Here is a 19,158-nt window from a genome sequence, read left to right as displayed (position 1 = left end):
GGTGACATGGTGCACGGCCCAATGAATCAAGTCTTTACTTCATATTCACGGTTTAAGCCCTTGGGTTCTAATGTGCCCAGAGTACATATCCAGAAAGATTCTCTTTCTTTGAGCTAAACACAAGTCAACAATACATTGTAAGCAGATTCTATTACCAGTCCCACACCATTTTGTGACGCATAATCACACAGTGATCCAATTAAGATTCCAAGTCATCGAACATGTCCAAGCCATACGCAGAGGAGGCAATAGAATTAGGAAGCTCAAAGAAAGGGAATCTTTCTGGATATATACTCTGGGCACATTGGAACCCAAAGGCTTAAACCATGAATATGAAGTACAGACTTGATTCATTGGGCCATGCATGGACATAATGGACATAATTCTAATAGGCAGGACAGGTAATAAGGAGCACAAGTTATATGCTAAAATGTGTTGTGTGACAAGACAGACACAGGAAAGGACATGATAACAGGTGTAGGGACCAACAAGGTGAGACAAGGGGTATCAGGATAGGGTCAAGTAGGTATGAATGTAGTAATGGGGCAGGCATAGAGAATTGTATGTGAATGTGAATTACAATAAATCACTAAGGAAAGGAATATGTGAGTGTGTGCCTAATGTAAACTAATATTGTACTGGCAAAATTATAGATGGAAAGGGAGAAGGGGAGGGGGGAGAGAGGAGGCTGTAATTGACTACAAGGGTATGAGTTATGAGTGATCATAGGGATAGTGTTACATAAGTGGAAATACCTATGGAGGACCGGATGTGTAAGCGCATACCTTATACAAACCTATAGAGTGCTGATGGGTGAGAGTGTGATGTTAGATATAAGACATCCTATAGTGAATAGTGAGCCGTAATCAAGTGCAACAGGGATATTTCACGTGACTATGGGAACCTGGAAGGTAAAGAAAGGGGAGAAAAAACTGTTAGACAAGGTAATCAGACATAATGTAACCAGTTGATCAGACATGATCACCTGGTTTGAGACCCCCTGCCTTACACTATATAGATATCATGTTCATTCCCCATCTATCTTGCTCAGGAGAGCATCTCCCTCCCCCGGCACCAAGAGCAGCTCATACTGAATTGTTACATTGACTAGTAACACTGCACACAGAAATGCACCTTAATATTCCACTGTTAACCCTTTCCTCCCAGCAGTAACACACAACTCCTCACCTTGATATCATGGTGATTTATGGTCAGAATGACTTCAATGCGATCAGTGATTTCTATTCTAGCTCTGCTCACATAGATTTTATATCCACACTCAACTATAGGCCGTTCTTCATATTTTGGGGGCTTTTAGTCAGATATACTAGTTTGTGCCTGTATAGTATTGGTGTAGATGGGAGTGTAGGGCATGGGTTACATGGCACTGTGGTGGAATACTGATGGGAGGTATTGGTGCTGTGTTTGATGCTTCTACTGGGTATTTTCCTACAAATACTGGAACAGCTCACTGCTTAGAATGATCCTTCCCAGCTCTATAATATATTATATATACCCCACAATGCAGGCTCACACACACATTTGTCTCAAGTGTGTTGTAGGGACACAGATACAGTCCCTACACTAGGTACACTGAGTGTTTGCTAGTATAATGGCTTACTTATAATTAGTTGGAGTGTGCAACGCAGGCAGATGCGCTCTGCAAATGTCTTGGCACTAGTGGGACTATAGCAAAGTCCAATAGCCACGTATAGGATGCCACTAGGTACACTGAGTGTTTGCTAGTAAAATTGCTTAGTTTAAAAAAGTTGGAGTGTGCAATGCAGGCAGACGTGCTCTGCAAATGTCTTTGCACTAGTGGGACTATAGCAAAGTCCAATAGCCACAGATAGGATGCCACTAGGTACACTGAGTGTTTGCTAGTATAATGGCTTACTTATAATTAGTTGGAGTGTGCAACGCAGGCAGATGCGCTCTGCAAATGTCTTGGCACTAGTGGGACTATAGCAAAGTCCAATAGCCACGTATAGGATGCCACTAGGTACACTGAGTGTTTGCTAGTAAAATTGCTTAGTTTAAAAAAGTTGGAGTGTGCAATGCAGGCAGACGTGCTCTGCAAATGTCTTTGCACTAGTGGGACTATAGCAAAGTCCAATAGCCACAGATAGGATGCCACTAGGTACACTGAGTGTTTGCTAGTATAATGGCTTACTTATAATTAGTTGGAGTGTGCAACGCAGGCAGATGCGCTCTGCAAATGTCTTGGCACTAGTGGGACTATAGCAAAGTCCAATAGCCACGTATAGGATGCCACTAGGTACACTGAGTGTTTGCTAGTATAATGGCTAAGTTAAAATTAGTTGGAGTGTGCAACGCAGGCAGATGCGCTCTGCAAATGTCTTGGCACTAGTGGGACTATAGCAAAGTCCAATAGCCACGTATAGGATGCCACTAGGTACACTGAGTGTTTGCTAGTAAAATTGCTTAGTTTAAAAAAGTTGGAGTGTGCAATGCAGGCAGACGTGCTCTGCAAATGTCTTTGCACTAGTGGGACTATAGCAAAGTCCAATAGCCACAGATAGGATGCCACTAGGTACACTGAGTGTTTGCTAGTATAATGGCTTAGTTATAATGAGTTGGAGTGTGCAGAGGACAGGAGGGTACAGTGGCAGGATTGTGGTGCTCTGGGTAGAGGAATGGAAGCCTGCCTTTCTATTCCCTCCTAATGGTGAAATGCAGGGAGGAAATCCCTGACCTTGGCTACACAGATGCTGTTGCTGTTTGCAGGACCTGTCACCTATGGCTCTCTGACCCTGCCGGTTTGAGCCCTTAAAAGGACTGCTATAAAATGCTCTCCCTATGCTGTCTAACGCTGTGTATGCAGCGCATACAGCTGTATCGGCTATAGGACTCAGGAGGACGGAGCTGCGACAGTGATGTCTGACACCAAAGACGCAGAAGGCAGATAATGGCGTCCGTGAAGAAAATGTCCGGTTTTATAATGCAGGGACATGTGACATGCAGATCCTATCACACATGCCGTTGCTTCTCTGGCTCAAAGTCAACTTAGCTGTGTGTGTGTCTGTGATTGGCTGACATGCTGGCCCGCCCCACAAGACGCGCGCACTTAGGGAAGGAAGACAAGAAAAAAAAAAAAAAAATGGCGATCGCCATTATAGAAACAGCAGTGATCTGAAGGCGCTGTTCACGCACACTATACACTGAAATGTGATAATAGTTTGATTCACAGAGTGACTTACACTATTACAGCAGAAACCAAGCTATGATTTAGCTGTTTTTTGGCTGCTAGAACCGTTCTCGAACGTTTCTAGAACTATCGAGCTTTTGCAAAAAGCTCGAGTTCTAGTTCGATCTAGAACATGCCCCAAAATCACTCGAGCCTAGAACTGGAGAACCACGAACCACGAACCGCGCTCAACTCTATCCAGGAGCTTTGGTTCCCTGAGTTTCCAATAGCAAATGTCTAGAAAAAACTCTGTCCATTGGCACAACTCAGCAAGAAAACGAGAAGACCGAGAAGATATATTTCATTTATCTTAATGCCACCTTATTAACAGCACTAAACCCTTCTATTATGTCCCTTAGCCTTTTGAGCTTATCCTCTGGTAAGCGGAAGACCATGCCTCTGGTATCGATCTCAGTGCCTAAAAACTGTATTATAGTAGCCAATCAGAATACAAAAGGATGCATAGGAAGCGTGACTTTATTTCAATATTTTAAAACAATCCAATAAAATGAAGAAAAGTCACTCATACAAGATCCACAGAAGTTGTATAATACATACATAAATCAAAACACTATAAGGCCTGTTTCACACGTCAGTGATTCTGGTACGTTTGTGCTTTTTTTTAAACATAACAGAATCACTGAGATATGCAGATCCATTATAATGAATGGGTCTGCTCACACATCAGTGATTTTTCACTGCACGTGTCTCCGTGCGGCGTACCCGCGTGTCCGTGATTGCTGCACGGAGACATGTCCATTTTTTTCTGGCATCACTGATAGGATGTCCATAAGGTGGCAGCAGAGCATAACAGAAAAAGGTGCCTATTGTGCACTGAAAAGACCCAATGTGATGCACCAGACATATAGAGCCCTAATGGATTCACAAATATAAGATATATCATGAATGACTACTGCATAATGAACGCTAGCATGAAAAAAGAAAGGAATCCATAAAAATAAATAATAAATGGTGCACATATGTTAGAGCCCCACCGAAGGACAAAAAAAGTCTGATGGAAATAGAGAGCATATAGGAACAATAAGAATGTGCAACAGAGAGGAAGGTGAGAATGCAGGATCAATCACTGCCTGTCAGATATTAATAATCAGGGAAATAACTCTGGAGCAGACGCACAAATTAGGGTCTTACCTGGTAAGGTAACAAATAACTAATAGTAGTTGCACTCACCTATTAAGGTTGTGCCAGTCACAACCCCTAAATGCACGTTACAAATGGCGACAGCCGCAGCCCCTAGTAGAAGAGCAATAACGTATAGGAGGAAAATCGGGTGCGTGCCGCGCTGTCACCAAAGGAAACTGATGTTAATTATTTCATCTCTTTATTCTTTTTTCCGGTCAATGTGTTTCAGAGATCACTGTCTCCTTCATCAGGGCAAAAAAAGAACAGTATGCAATCAAAGGAGGAAGAACCTCTATATATACACATATGGAGCTACGTCAGAGGACTGACTGCTGTATTTCAAATACTGCCGGGATGGTCAACTGTTACAATACCGGCCATAAAAGTTCTCAAGTGATATATTGAGAAACATTTATAAAATCACTGGGGTATAGTGTTTCAAATTTCATCAGCTTTTTGAGACAAAAATCAGAAAAAGAAGAAGAAGAAGGACAAAATGAAAAAAAGAAAAAAAAGAAGAAAAAAAAAACAAAAAGGGAGCATTGAGCTCCAGACCCTGTATTGAGTCTTAGAAGTGTAGTGACAAGTGCATCTGTCCACAACCCTGTAAGGGTGAACGGGATGACGGACAAGAAAAATTATGTTCGTGGCAAAAAATGGTGGTGTTGCTATATAAAATTGCATTAAGAATAAAGAAAGGAAAAATTTCTTTATAAAAGTAGTGAAGAAAAAAGTGGAAAAAAGGGGAGTGTAAGCCATTTTACTAATAAATAGTGATGAGCGAGCATGCTTGTTACTACTCGGTACTCGCACGAGTATCACTGTACTCGGTCTACTCGACGGGGACCGAGTAATCTCGCGATACTCGTGCTGTACTCGTGGTCTTCATCCCTGCATGTTGGCGCTCTTTTGAGAGCCAGCCCTCATGCAGGGATTGGCTGGCAGACCACTGCAATGCCACAGCCCTGTTAGTTGTGGAATTGCAGTGATTGGCCGGCCTGCACAGCGTGACCGAGCCTTTATACCGGCGGGCGCGCTGTGCTCTGCTCACAGCTATCCAGACAGTCAGTGCAGGGAGAGGGTCGCTGCTTCAGGGAAAGGTTTGCGGCCCTTTATAGCTATTTCCGTAGCAGGGCTGCAAACAGTGTGACCAAAAGTCCTTCTCAGGACTATTCTAGTTGTATACAGGCAGGCAGGGTATAGCCAGGTCGGAGTACAGTAGCAGAGTCCTTCTCAGGACTATTGTTGCTGTATACAGGCAGGGTATAGCCAGGTTGGAATACAGGCTAGTGACCAAAAGAGTCCTTGTCAGGACTATTGTAGCAGTATACAGGCAGGCAGGCAGGCAGGCAGGGTATATAGCCATTCCTAGTGGTGACCGTATACCAGCCTTCATCATATCTGGGGCTGGTGTACACAGTCTAAAACAGTCCTGATAGTGTCAGACTTCTCAGCAATTGTCGCTCCTAAAACCTGTTAGGTTCTTAGTGCGTCCGTGCTTGCATTTAAAAACCGCACGTGTGTGCCTGTCGGTGGCAGCGTACAGGTGCACTTGTGTGCGTTTTTACCAAACTATTATATAACGCACAAGTGTAGTGTATAATACACGTCAGTCAGCAGTGGCTGATAGTGTCAGAGTTCTCGTCATTAATTTTTGCTCCTAAAACCTGTGTTAGGTTCTTAGTGCGTCCGTGCTTGCATTTAAAAACCGCACGTGTGTGCCTGTCGGTGGCAGCGTACAGGTGCACTTGTGTGCGTTTTTACCAAACTATTATATAACGCACAAGTGTAGTGTATAATACACGTCAGTCAGCAGTGGCTGATAGTGTCAGAGTTCTCGTAATTAATTTTTGCTCCTAAAACCTGTGTTAGGTTCTTAGTGCGTCCGTGCTTGCATTTAAAAACCGCACGTGTGTGCCTGTCGGTGGCAGCGTACAGGTGCACTTGTGTGCGTTTTTACCAAACTATTATATAACGCACAAGTGTAGTGTATAATACACGTCAGTCAGCAGTGGCTGATAGTGTCAGAGTTCTCGTCATTAATTTTTGCTCCTAAAACCTGTGTTAGGTTCTTAGTGCGTCCGTGCTTGCATTTAAAAACCACACGTGTGTGCCTGTCGGTGGCAGCGTACAGGTGCACTTGTGTGCGTTTTTACCAAACTATTATATAACGCACAAGTGTAGTGTATAATACACGTCAGTCAGCAGTGGCTGATAGTGTCAGAGTTCTCGTCATTAATTTTTGCTCCTAAAACCTGTTAGGTTCTTAGTGCGTCCGTGCTTGCATTTAAAAACCGCACGTGTGTGCCTGTCGGTGGCAGCGTACAGGTGCACAATTTGCACAAACTTTGATATAACGCCCAAGTCTAGTGAATACACGTCAGCACAGCATTGCAAAATGCGCAAGGGCGTTGGCAAGGAACAAGGAAGTGGACGTGATGGTGGTGCAGGCAGAGGCCGAGGTCGTGGGCAAGCTCTAATTTTGCCACAACAAAGGGCCACATCTAGTCGCTCGCACGTCCTGTCCCAAATTCTTGGGGACCGCAGCAGTACACCGCTCTTGAACCAAGACCAGTGTCAACAGGTTGTTAGTTGGATAGCGGATAATGCTTCCAGTCAGATTGGCACCACCACAAACACTCTGTCTTCCACACGGTCAAGTGTCAGTAGCCGTGATACTGCACCGCACATTTCAGAACCTGATCCTCCTTCCTACCACAAGGCTGAGTACACGTCCTTGGACATTAATGATCCCACACTTGGACACTCGGAAGAGCTGTTCACGTTTCCATTCGCACATTCTGGCCTCTCGCCAGCTCATGTTGAAGTGGGTCATGAGGAGATCGTATGTACAGATGGCCAAATATTTGAGCAGCCACGTTCTCACGAAGTTGGCAACGTGTCTCAACAAGGGGTGGACGATGATGAGACACAATTGTCAGGAAGTCAGGAGGAGGAGCAGGGTGCGGAAGAGGAAGACGACGTGGTGGATGATCCAGTAACTGACCCAACCTGGCAGGAGGATATGCAGAGCGAGGACAGCAGTGCACAGGGGGAGGGAGGCGTAGCATCCCAACAGGCAGTAAGAAGCAGGGTGGTGGCTCCAGGCAGAAGTCAGGCAACCATTCCCCGGAACAACAACACGACACAAGGTGCCTGTACAAATGTTAGGTCTTCCCGAGTCTGGCAGTTTTTTAAGTTGGATCCAGATGATTCTAAAAAGGCCATTTGCAACACCTGCCGTGCCAGCATCAGCAGGGGTACCAAAACTAGCAGCCTGACCACCACCAGCATGATCAGGCACATGTCAGCCAAGCACCCGACTTTGTGGGAAGTACAACAGAGTCGAGGAGCAGTGCTTGCTAATGTCACTGCTACGTCTTCGCTGGTTGTGCATGCGAGCCAATCCCCTGTCCATGCTGCCTGCGAACAAGCCTCCTCCGGTCCTGCACCTGCAGTTGCCTACTCAGAAATAACACCATCATCAAGCACGTCCTTGTCCCAGCGCAGCGTTCAGTTATCCATTCAGCAAACCTTTGAACGCAGGCGCAAATACACTGCCAACACCCCACATGCCACAGTTCTAAATGCTAACATTTCGCGACTGCTTGCGCTGGAAATGTTGCCTTTTAGACTGGTGGAGACAGAAGCATTCCGCGACCTGATGGCGGCAGCTGTCCCACGTTACTCGGTCCCCAGTCGCCACTATTTCTCCCGGTGTGCCGTCCCCGCGTTGCATAACCACGTGTCACAAAACATCACACGTGCCCTGAACAACGCTGTTTCACCCAAAGTCCACCTAACCACAGACACGTGGACAAGTGCTTGTGGGCAAGGCCGCTACATCTCGTTGACGGCACACTGGGTTAATATTGTGGAAGCTGGGACCCAGTCTGAGCGAGGGACGGAACACATCCTTCCCACACCAAGGTTTGCAGGCCCTACCTCAGTCAGTGTTTCACCCACACTCTACAGCTCCGGAATGTCATGCTCTTCAGCCTCCTCCTCCTCCTGCGCATCCTCATCCACTGTACCCTCCACACCAGTCCCAAGCTGGAAGCACTGCAGCACTGCCTCGGCGAAGCGGCAACAGGCTGTGCTGAAGCTAATCTGCATAGGTGACAAACCCCACAATGCAGAAGAGCTGTGGACAGCTCTGAAACAGCAGGCAGATCACTGGCTCACACCTCTGAACCTAAAGCCAGGAAAGGTCGTGTGTGACAATGGCCGGAACCTGGTGGCGGCTTTGAGGCGAGGCCAGCTGACACATGTTCCATGCGTGGCCCATGTGCTCAACCTCGTGGTTCAGCGGTTTCTAAAGTCATACCCAGAGCTGTCTGATCTGCTGGTAAAAGTTCGCCGCCTGTCTGCACATTTTCGAAAGTCACCTACTGCTTCAGCCGGCCTTGCCGGCTTTCAGTGCAGTTTGCATCTTCCGGCTCACAGACTGGTGTGTGATGTCCCCACGCGTTGGAATTCAACTCTGCACATGTTGGTCAGGATATGTGAGCAGAAAAGGGCAGTTGTTGAGTACCTGCATCACCTAAGCCGTCGGGAAATGGGTCAAACTCCACACATAACACCTGAGGAGTGGAGATGGATGTCCGACCTATGTACCATCCTCCAAAACTTTGAGGACTCCACCAAGATGGTGAGTGGTGATGACGCCATTATTAGCGTCACCATACCGCTACTCTGCCTTCTAAAACGGTCTCTGCTCAAAACCAAACATGATGCATTGCAGGCGGAGCGCGATGAGTTGCAGCAAGAAACAGTAGTGGGTGTGGGTGATAACACACAGCCCAGCCTCGTCTCATCACAACGTGCAGTGGAGGACTATGACGAGGAGGAGGATGAAGACATGGAGCAAATCTCCGGCCAAATTGAGGATATGACATGCACACCAGTCATATCCTCGGTTCAGCGTGGCTGGCCAGAGGACAGGGTAGATGAGGAGGAGGAGGAGGAGGAGGAGGACAGCATGTTCAGTCAACGTGTTGGTCAGGCTACTGAAGTCCTGGCTGTTAAGAGTCTGGCGCACATGGCTGACTTTATGGTAAGCTGCCTGTCTCGTGACCCTCGCGTTAAGAACATCTTGGCCGACAATCATTACTGGTTGGTAACACTGTTAGACCCACGCTACAAGGAGAACTTTATGTCTCTTATTCCCGAGGCGGAGAGGTCAACCAAAATGCAGCAGTTCCGGAAGGCCATAGTCACGGAAGTAGGCAAAGCATTCCCCTCACAAAACGCTAGCGGCATAGGTCAGGAATCAGTGGACAACCAAGGCGTACAGCCGAGAGAGGCACAAGTCCAATCCGCCAGAGGTAGGGGAGCAGTCTTTAAGATGTGGGACAGTTTTCTCAGCCCCTCACGTACCACAGCCCCTGAGGTGCGGGGTAGTGCCACAAGAAATCCTAAGTTTGCCCAGATGCTCAAGGAGTACCTTGCAGATCGAACAACTGTACTCCGACATTCCTCTGTGCCTTACAATTATTGGGTATCCAAGGTGGACACGTGGCATGAATTGGCTCTCTACGCCTTGGAAGTCCTGGCCTGCCCTGCCGCTAGCGTTTTGTCAGAGCGTGTTTTTAGTGCCGCAGGTGGAATCATTACAGATAAACGCACCCGCCTGTCAACTGAAAATGCTGACAGGCTGACTCTGATCAAGATGAACAAGGGTTGGATTGGGCCAGACTTCACCACACCACCAGCAAATGAGAGCGGAATTTAAAGTTTGTAACGGGAATTTGCCATGTACCTCCAGTCACCCATGGGTACACACTTCTGGACTTTGGATAATCGCTGGACTGCTCCTCCTTCTCCTCATGCGCCACCATGATGACCGTTACAAGAGTTAGGCCTTTGTTTCAGGTATACCCCCAGTGGTAAATTTTTTCGCCCATTCTTTGCAGAATGGACATTACAACGACAGGAGACCCGCTCCTTTGCAATGGGAACAATGTTTTGAGGCCCTCATGCACGTCTCTATGCAGGGACAATGTGGAGCCTCCCAATTTTTGGCTGCCCTGCCAAAGGGCTATACTATAATACACCCACTTCCTGACAATGGACACTTAATGTTTTGAGGCCCTCATGCACGTCTCTATCCAGGGACAACGTGGAGCTTCCCAATTTTTGGCTGCCCTGCCAAAGGGCTATACTACAAAAGACCCACTTCCTGACAATGGACACTTAATGTTTTGAGGCCCTCATGCACGTCTCTATCCAGGGACAACGTGGAGCCTCCCAATTTTTGGCTGCCCTGCCTAAGGGCTATACTATAATACACCCACTTCCTGACAATGGACACTTAATGTTTTGAGGCCCTCATGCACGTCTCTATCCAGGGACAACGTGGAGCCTCCCAATTTTTGGCTGCCCTGCCAAAGGGCTATACTACAAAAGACCCACTTCCTGACAATGGACACTTAATGTTTTGAGGCCCTCATGCACGTCTCTATCCAGGGACAACGTGGAGCCTCCCAATTTTTGGCTGCCCTGCCTAAGGGCTATACTATAATACACCCACTTCCTGACAATGGACACTTAATGTTTTGAGGCCCTCATGCACGTCTCTATCCAGGGACAACGTGGAGCCTCCCAATTTTTGGCTGCCCTGCCAAAGGGCTATACTATAATACACCCACTTCCTGACAATGGACACTTAATGTTTTGAGGCCCTCATGCACGTCTCTATCCAGGGACAACGTGGAGCCTCCCAATTTTTGGCTGCCCTGCCAAAGGGCTATACTACAAAAGACCCACTTCCTTCCAATGGGCACTTCAGGTTTACAGGCCCTCATGCACGTCTCTATCCAGGGACAACGTGGAGCCTCCCAATTTTTGGCTGCCCTGCCTAAGGGCTATACTATAATACACCCACTTCCTGACAATGGACACTTAATGTTTTGAGGCCCTCATGCATGTCTCTATCCAGGGACAACGTGGAGCCTCCCAATTTTTGGCTGCCCTGCCAAAGGGCTATACTACAAAAGACCCACTTCCTTCCAATGGGCACTTCAGGTTTACAGGCCCTCATGCACGTCTCTATCCAGGGACAACGTGGAGCCTCCCAATTTTTGGCTGCCCTGCCAAAGGGCTATACTACAAAAGACCCACTTCCTTCCAATGGGCACTTCAGGTTTACAGGCCCTCATGCACGTCTCTATCCAGGGACAACATGGAGCCTCCCAATTTTTGGCTGCCCTGCCTAAGGGCTATACTATAATACACCCACTTCCTGACACTGGACACTTAATGTTTTGAGGCCCTCATGCACGTCTCTATCCAGGGACAACGTGGAGCCTCCCAATTTTTGGCTGCCCTGCCTAAGGGCTATACTACAATAGACCCACTTCCTTACAATGGGCACTTCAGGTTTACAGGCCATCATGCACGTCTGTATGCAGGGGCATTGGTGAACCTCACAATTTTGGACTGCCCTGGCAAAGGAAAATACTACAAAGACTCAGTTCCTCAAAATGGGCACATTAGACTCAGAGGCCTTTATGTACGTCTCTTCTCAGGGACATCGGAGTGCCACACAATGTTTTACGTAAAATCTTTCATGTATTGATCTCAAAAAGTAACATACATTAGCTCTATCTCACTATTGGGTATGTGCCCTTAACATTTCCGCTATGAAAAATCATTTTGGTGTCATTTTGGAAGGTTTTCTGGTGAGTCCGTAAAAATGGCGTAAAACGCGGACAAAATTATTCACAGCTGTGACTTTTGAGTGATAAATGCTTCAAGGGGTCTTCCCCATGCTGTTGCCATGTCATTTGAGCACTCTTCGGAGACTTTTGTGCCATTTTTAGGGTTTCTACATGCTGCCGGTGGTCATTTCACAAAAATACTCGGGTCTCCCATAGGATAACATTGGGCTCGGTGCTCGGGCCGAGTACACGAGTATCTTGGGAGGCTCGGCCCGAGCTTCGAGCACCCGAGCTTTTTAGTACTCGCTCATCACTACTAATAAACCTAAAAAATAAAAATAAATTGAATAAAAATCATGAATGTTGTGTTATAACAGGAAATTCGGTGTAAGAATGAATATCCGGGATGAGAGTTCAGCGAATGAGTTATAGAAATTGTTACAAAAAGGAGTGTGTACGGTTTATGCGTAAATTTTCAGAATGCGTACATGAAAATTATATGTATGTGAGAATGTCCCCCATGCTTTGTAAAAAGTTATTTATGAAAATGTAAATAAAATATATAAAAATGCCTAATTATTTATAATTTATGAGAAAGATATATATGTATGGAAGAATGTTATAAGGTGTCCAAGAACCATAAAGAAAAAGGGTGCATATATAATGTTAGAGGTCTAGAGTTCCACCAGGCTATATCACCCCTAAAGAAATAGAAAGAAGACCTTACTACCTGTGTACCCCAAAAAAAGCTATATTTCTTAGCCAGGATTATGGTGGAGATATGCACAAGTGAAATAAGAATATAAAGTAATACAATAAGATTATAAAACCAATATGTGTGCATTCATGCACCACCCGGTACGCTACCCTTGCCAAATTGCTCACTCTAGATCCCCACACGATCCATGAAGCCGTTCCCCCGGTCACACCGCCTGCTGCCGGTTCCCACTCATCCCTGGGGGAGTTAGGCGAGTGGTATCGAGAGCTACATGTCGGCACTGATGATACCCCCATACACCACAAGGAAGGGGTATACCGGGTGGTACAGGAGTATGAGCGGGTTTTTAGCAAGCACCCTCTAGATTTTGGGCAGATTAAAGGGGTTCAACACCACATCCCTACCGGTACACACTCCCCTATTAAAGAGAGATACAGGCCTATTCCCCCTGCGCACTACCAATGCGCCAAAGACATGTTGAGGAACATGAAGGAGGCAGGGGTTATTAGGGACAGCTGTAGTCCCTGGGCCGCTCCGTTGGTGCTGGTTAAGAAGAAGGATGGCACCATGCGGATGTGTGTGGATTACCGGAAGATTAACCAGATAACGCATAAGGATGCTTACCCTCTGCCCCGCATCAAAGAGTCCCTGGCCTCGCTGAGAACCGCTAACTACTTCTCCACCCTTGACCTCACCAGCGGGTACTGGCAGGTGGCCGTGGCACCGGAAGACCGAGAGAAGACTGCCTATGGGACCGTTTTGCTGTACTTGGATGATGTGATTGTGTACTCACAGACGTATGAAGCCCACCTGGAGCACCTAGCCGAGGTGTTCGCGTCCCTTGCCAAGTATGGGATGAAGTTGAAGCCCTCAAAGTGTCATCTGCTGAAACCCAGAGTGCAGTACCTAGGACATGTGGTTGGTGCGGAAGGTGTCGCCCCCAACCCCGAGAAGATCACCGCCATCCAAGACTGGCCGAGACCGACCACAGTGAGGGAAGTGAGGCAGTTTCTGGGCCTGGTGGGATATTACCGTCGCTTCATTAAGGGGTACACAAAGATGGCTGCCCCCATGCAAGACCTCCTCGTAGGACAGACCAATAGTGGTAGATCCCTAGTAGCCCCATTGGTGTGGGAAGAAAAGCATGAGGAATCCTTCCGCCAGCTGAGAACAGCCCTGACCGGAGAGGAAATCCTAGCGTACCCTGACTACAGCCGCCCATTCATCCTCTACACCGACGCCAGCAATGTGGGCTTGGGGGCTGTTCTATCCCAGGTCCAAGACAGAAGGGAAAAGGTAATAGCTTATGCTAGCCGAAAACTCCGACCGACTGAGAGGAACCCTGAGAACTACATCTCCTTCAAGCTTGAGCTCTTGGCACTGGTGTGGGCTATCACCGAGCGGTTCCGCCATTACCTGGCAGCAGCCAAGTTCACCGCGTACACAGACAATAACCTGCTGACCCATCTAGATACGGCCAAGCTGGGCGCGTTGGAGCAGCGGTGGGTGACCAGGTTAGCCAACTACGATTTCACCATCAAGTACCGGGCCGGCCGTACCAACGTCAATGCCAATGCACTCTCCCGGATGCCCCACCTGTCGGAAGAGGGGCCAGAGGATGATGACCTCGAAGAGATCGAGTTGCCTGCATTTCACCGGCCATTCACTGAGAAGGTGCACGTCTACCAACAACGGGTGAACCTGGATCCGCTGCCCCGACAGGACTGGCAGGAAGCTCAGGACCAGGCACCTGCTGTCCGCCTGGTCAAGACTCTAGTGGAACAGGGTTCTGCTGGGATAGACCCTGCTGCCCCTGCCGAAGCCCAACGTCTGTGGCAAGAACGGACCCGGCTATACCTACACCAGGGGAAGTTGTATCGCGAGCTGATTAATCCAAAGACTCACGAGAAGATCCGCCAGCTGGTGATTCCCCAGGCTAACGTGCCCACCGTCCTGCAAGCATACCATGATGGTGCAGTGCACTTCGGGTGGAAGAAGCTAGAGATGTTGTTAAGAGAGCGGTTCTATTGGAGTGGAATGCGGGAATCTGTGGAGGCCTGGTGCCGAGAATGTGGCCCTTGCGCATTGAGAAGGAAGGACGAGGCCAGCCAGAAGGCACCCCTACACCCGATCATTACACACCAACCGCTGGAGCTGGTTGCCCTTGACCATGTAAAGCTCACCCCCAGCCGAAGTGGGTACACCTACGCTCTGACCATCGTAGACCACTACTCGAGGTTCCTGGTGGTTATCCCAGTTAAGGACTTAACCGGCCGCACCGCTGCTAAGGCTTTCCAGGCTTATTTCTGTTGACCGCATTGGTACCCGGAGAGGGTGCTTACCGACCAGGGTCCGGCCTTTGAAGCAGAGGTATTCCAGGAATTCTGCCAGTTGTACGGCTGCAAGAAAATCCGGACCACGCCTTACCACGCCCAAACCAATGGCATTTGTGAAAAGATGAACCACTTGGTCCTGGGCCTCCTCAAGACGTTACCACTGGAAGAGCGGAACCTGTGGCTGGAGAAGCTACCTGACCTGGTCGATATGTACAACAACATCCCTTCCAGCTCTACGAAATGCACTCCAGCATACCTGATGAGAGCTCGTCCCGGCCGGCTACCAGTGGATCTGGAAATGGGCTTGGAAGCTTCAGAAGCACTCCTGTCGACAGCTGAATGGGACACTCGGCGGAGGACACAGTACCGACAGGTCCAGGAGTATGTTGAAAAGAACTTGTGCCGGAGTCGGGGACAACAGGAGCAGTGCTTCAACAAGAAGGCGCCTGCCGGTTCCTTCCAACCTGGGGATGTAGTGCTGAAGCGGAAAAGAAGGGCCCACAAGCTGGATGATCAATGGGAAAAAACCCCGTATGTAGTCCAGCCCACAGGATGGGAGAATGGGAAGGCCTACCAGATCAGCCGTGACCAGGGGGGGACTTTGGCCACGGTTTCCCGAGACCACCTGAAGAAGTGCCCACCAGCATTGAGAGTAGCGGATGAGGCTCCAGTTCCCAGTCCAGTGGAGAAGGAAAATGAGGTAATCCACACCATGATGGGTGATTTTCCAGCAGACTGGCCTACACAGAACGGTGCGGTGATCCTTCCAGTGATACTGTTCCCACAACCCGTGGATGAAGAAATGATGGAAACGGTTAACCGCGAGCCAGTGCCCAGGGATGTACCTGTACCCAGCTCCCCTACGCCTCCGCCTGCCCCACATGATAGCAGGGAGGAGGAACTGACTGTTCCCTCTGCCCCACTGCCTGTCACCACTGACACCGGACCCCGAAGGTCCACTCGCCCCAACCTAGGTAGACCCCCACTTAGGTACAGGGAAACTACTCTTTAAAAGGGGGGGGCTTTATGTGTTGAGTGTACCAGTTTGAAAGTTTTAAATGATAAGTAAAGATGATCAACCAAAGAAGTTTACCTGATTGAACCGTGATTAAACCGGCCGTTGCCGGCAACTGTTGTCCCCGTAGGGACTGTGCAACCATTGCGTAAGGAACTGCTTACGGACAAGCCCGAGAACTTGCAGGGCAACCACAAACTTAGTGCAATGTAAATAAAAATGTTTGTTGGCTTGACACCGTTACCGCCTCCGGAGAGGCTGATTTGGGAGGATGGGCCTGGAGGAAAGGGATGGCCTAGGCCCGCCACTACCGTAACCGGTGGCGATCCTCCGGGGGTTCAGGGGTCCCCTTGGACGTGGGCCCCCTGAAAGAGACAGAACCCGCTCGGGCAACTTGGTGCTGGACTGGGGTCAAGGGGTGCTGCCCGCTTCTTAGGGGCAGCATCAGGGCCAGGTTGTTTGGGTGGGAGAAGAGCGGAAGCTGTACCGTTGTAAAATGTTTATGATGCTTTTACATGTTTTACCGTTTTATTCTTTTTCAGTTGTGAAAATAAAACCGGTGATGGACGGGCAGCCCGCGGACGGTCTGCATTTTACTATAGGGGAATGTGGCGCCCTGGACAAGCCAGGTCGTCACAGGTACTACACCAACACACTCTACACTCCGGCTAGGCACACCGAAGCTAAACACAAATCCTAGTTGCCTTCCTCCAGGGGCTGATGTCCACACCAGGGGGTGGGCCAGGCGGTTGATCCCACCCACCGAGGAGTTCACAGTCCTGGAGGCGGGAAAAGGAGTCAGATTAGAGATCAGTTTTGGAGTTAGAGAAGTGAAGAGGAGAGGAGACTGACCGTGTCCGGGTATGTGGCCCGGGCACTCAGCAAGGTTGGCAGACGGTGGTGACCTTCTGCAGGAGAGGCTGATTGGAGTGAACCGTACGGACCGGGGATGGGCGGTGGCCCGCCGGTACCAGATCTGGGAGTGAAGAGAAGCCAGCACCATCCGGCAGGGCCTACGGACCCCGACCAGGCTAGGAGTCGCCGTAAAACCGGTCAAATCCGTTAGCGACAGGAACCTCCAGGGTTTCCCAGCAGTCAAGACCCGATTGAAGGCAACAGCTCACACCGTAGAGGGAAGCACAGTCACCGCCAAGGCTACAGTTCCCAGGGCCAGAGCCTGCGGGCAAAAGGGGCTCCCTCAGCATCCATCCAAGCTGGGGAGCGGGTTACCGGTGGGAAGCCCGCTAGATTTTGGGGGAATAAAAGGGGTCCAACACCACATCCCCACAGGCGCACACCCACCCATCAAAGAGAGCTATAAGCCAATACCACCTTCACATTGCCAGTGTACCAAGGACATGTTGAGCAACATGAAGGCGGCTGGGGTTATCCGTGACAGTTGTAGCCTTTGGGCAGCTCTGTTGATCCTGTTAAAAAAGAAGGACGGCACCACTCCCCGTATTGAGGAATCGCTAGCTGCATTGAGAACTGCAAATTATTTTTCTACCCTTGATCTCACTAGTCACTATTGGCAAGTGTCCGTTGCTGAGGCAGACCGGGAGAAGACCGCCTTCGCCACCCCTATGGGTCTCTGCGAGTTCAAAAGCATGCCCTTCGAGCTGTGCAATGCGCCAGGAACCTTCCAGAGGCTGATGGAATGCTGCTTGGGACAAGATTTTAGGGTGTATAAAAAGGGAGATTAGATCCCGTGATCCCAACGTATTGTTACACCTCTATAAATCACTTGTAAGGCTACATCTGGAATATGGGAACCAGTTTTGGGCTCCACATTTTAAAAAGGACATTCAGAAGTTAGAGTCAGTTCAAAGGTGGGCAACTAGACTACTACAAGGAATGGAAGGCCTCCCATATGATGACAAGTTGAAAAAGTTATTAAGTGATTATTGGCTGCAATGGGGCTTTCTGGCTGGTGCCAGCCTCTCTTCTTAGCACACAGGAACCACAATCCCTACACCATGCTTCAATGGATTCTCTCATCCCAGCCCAGTAAAACTACATATTTTACACAGTCATAAGCAGCCAAAAGGGATCTATTCTATTCAATTGCAAATGATCTAGATAAGACTGAGAATAAGATACTGCACGGGACATAGCAGAGTTGGTCAAGTTGAGTGGAGATGAGTTTGCTATTTGGCACAGCTTTTTGCATCAATAAAGCAAGTAAAAGGTGTGAAAGATAAAAAAAAGGGTGAAAGTGTGAAAAGTGAATTGGCCAAATTGAGGTGCATATAAAGTTTTTGCTTTCTTTCAATTCACTAATGGGGCTCATTTGAATCAGGTGAATTGAGTTCTGCTTTTGGAAACTGGGTTAAGAAGGGGTGCACCGGTCCTGGAGGTACTGCAATACCAGGTCAATGCGTGGAGTGGACAGAGCAAGATTTTTTCCATCTCCTTGTTCTAAAAATCCATTTAATATATGGTCCCCAGAGAGGGGACGTATCAGATATTAAACTGATAAGAACAGATTTAATTTTTTTTTTTTTCTGTTTATCAGTAGGACTTCAAAATAACAAAGGTGATCGCCTCCCGTTGCCTGGGAACCGTCCAGGCACAAGAGGGCTATGTGTCACCAGAAGGCGCACACACTTCCTCAAGGCCGGCAGACGTGCAATCCCAGGCACCTTCCAGTACCGACCAAGGTAGCGTCCTCCGAAACTACACTTGATCTTAGCCAAAAGGCCGAGAAGCTATAACCCGAATTGGTTACGGCCTTGAGTGGCACCCTGGCCTATACCGGACACATCTTAGGGAGAGGGAGACAAACCCACGCCTACAGAAGACATTTTGTCACCCAAGCCAACCCTTGAAAAGGCTGTTTTGCAGAGCAAAAACAAGAAGAATGGTGCTTTTTGCAGCCGCCGCCCACTGCAATGAATCTGAATAACTCCTCCTTTTGGACACAAGCACCTCCCCTCCCCCTTGCAGTCTTTCCAATTCATGATACAAAAAGACGGACGGACAGGACAGGACAGGACAGGCTGCCTGACTTTCCGTCACTGCCACCCTTTGCCATCCTTGCCCGTAGAAAGCCCTTTCATCATCCCCAAACCCTAATC

General features: G+C 48.5%; 1 pseudogene; it reads right to left on the bottom strand.

The window, feature by feature from the left end:
• Positions 1-18,415: 18,415 nt before the first annotated feature.
• LOC142279080 (U2 spliceosomal RNA) lies at positions 18,416-18,622 on the bottom strand (annotated as a pseudogene).
• Positions 18,623-19,158: the final 536 nt, after the last annotated feature.

This window comes from Anomaloglossus baeobatrachus, unplaced genomic scaffold, assembly GCF_048569485.1.
Source record: "Anomaloglossus baeobatrachus isolate aAnoBae1 unplaced genomic scaffold, aAnoBae1.hap1 Scaffold_423, whole genome shotgun sequence".
Classification (NCBI taxonomy): domain Eukaryota; kingdom Metazoa; phylum Chordata; class Amphibia; order Anura; family Aromobatidae; genus Anomaloglossus; species Anomaloglossus baeobatrachus.
Note: the sequence above shows the minus strand (reverse complement) of the source record. Positions and strands in the feature narration are given on the sequence as shown.